This window comes from Lotus japonicus, chromosome 1, assembly GCF_012489685.1.
Source record: "Lotus japonicus ecotype B-129 chromosome 1, LjGifu_v1.2".
Taxonomy (NCBI): domain Eukaryota; kingdom Viridiplantae; phylum Streptophyta; class Magnoliopsida; order Fabales; family Fabaceae; genus Lotus; species Lotus japonicus.
Genome location: NC_080041.1, coordinates 10,947,671 through 10,949,539, shown reverse-complemented (window position 1 = coordinate 10,949,539; position 1,869 = coordinate 10,947,671).

Genomic DNA, 1,869 nt, shown 5'->3' with positions numbered 1-1,869 from the left:
CTTAGTTCTTATGATCAATTTTTTTTAATGTTTTCAGAACACTGGGATTTCTGACTCTTTTCACTGGTGAGACAAGCGAAATTCACGTAGAAGTCGAAGAACAAATGGACACCAATGTGACAGTGGAGAGAAAAACATTCTGGACACCAATGTCCTTTTCATTGATGAGGTGATCATACCTGACAGAATGTTTTTCTTTTCTCAATCGAGCTCTAGAGAATGTGATGGGTCTATTAGTTGTTGTTGGGGTATGAAAGTGTTTTAGGAGTGAATGAATGTTTGTTTAAAGAGATTTTTATAATTCTTAGAAGCCATACTTTGAGATATTTCTATACATGGGGCATGATATTAATAGGGCAAAGTTTTCAGCCATCTATTGTCTCTTCAACAGCTTCAAGAGACAGCACAACATGTGTTCTCTGTATAACGATCCAAAGTGTAATACATCTATTATAATTTCACACACTGTGTATTCAAGTCACCAACAAGGAGGAATTAAACATTAATTATCAGTTCTTACTTCTTATATACCATTTTTTTGGGTCCATTTTTATTTCTTCTTATATATTCACCCGTTCCATTATGCACATTATGTCTATAAAGTGTCATCGACTCTACAAATTTTCAAAATGGAGAGTTATCTTTCTCTTCTTGATTGATTTAAATTTAAAAAGTATATAAAGGTCACCAAAATCTACAAATATTCAAAGTAGAGAGCTATCTTTCTCCCCTTGATTTTTAAATTTTGAAAAAATAAAGTAAATTGCACACGAGCACAACTACCATGTTTTTATTGAATTTTTTTTATCTACACAAAACTGTAAATTCATTTAAAAAAAATTGAAACAAATGGATAATTTTTTTTTGAAGGTAAGTTTTTTTTATCATTACCTATTATTTATTGTCTCACTTTAAAAAAAATTAATTTTAATTCATTCAATATAAATAATAAATTCTTGACATAAATAGTGCAGCTAATGGAATCCAAGTGTTTTCTTTTATTGATGCTCCGATGGATTGACTGATTGAGGTAAACAAAGAATTGATCTGTGCACATCCACAAAATTAAGTGATTTAAGAATGTGATTTAATGATTGCGTAAAACTTATTTACACTATCAGTGCATATACATTAATCTCTTCTTATTAAATTAGAATTTATACTAAAAATTTAAGTGATGAGAGTCTAAAAGTTAATCCTCCATCATGTGCATTTTTAAAAGTTAATACTTATCCATTAATTCGTTCTTGAATAATAGCTCACGTGAGAAGAGTTAGAGGACATATAGGTTGGGGTGAGGAGATCCAATGATCAATCTAGAGAGAGCAATTTATATTTCCGATGTAAAAAAAAATCCATTAAATCAAATTGCAATTTGTAAGCTTTTGTTATTTAATTTTAAGTTAATTAAGGAAAGGAATATAATGCACCACAATAATTGCTTAGATCCTAAAAATTATCTAACAATTCACATAAGTGACGTTATCCATTAATGTTGTTTATTATTTACTTTTTATATTATAAAAAAAACAGTAAACCACCCTTCCTATCCCTCTTCGTTTTTTTGAACGTCTCTCAAGCTGTTACATAGTTTTGAGTTTTAACTACAACATTACCGGCTGGTGGTTAATTTTACATTATTTTAATGAATTAATACTCTTATATCAAGTTAAAAAAATACTCTTATATCAATTACTTTCTTGAACATTCAGTTCCCTTATATCCTTCCTTCTTCATAGAACATAGATAACTTAGTTAACGTTGCATAATTTTTTTTCCACAGTACTAACATTATTAATTCTAATTGATAGAATTACTAATTAAATAATAATAAATATTGATATTAATTCTTAAAAGCTAACATTGGTG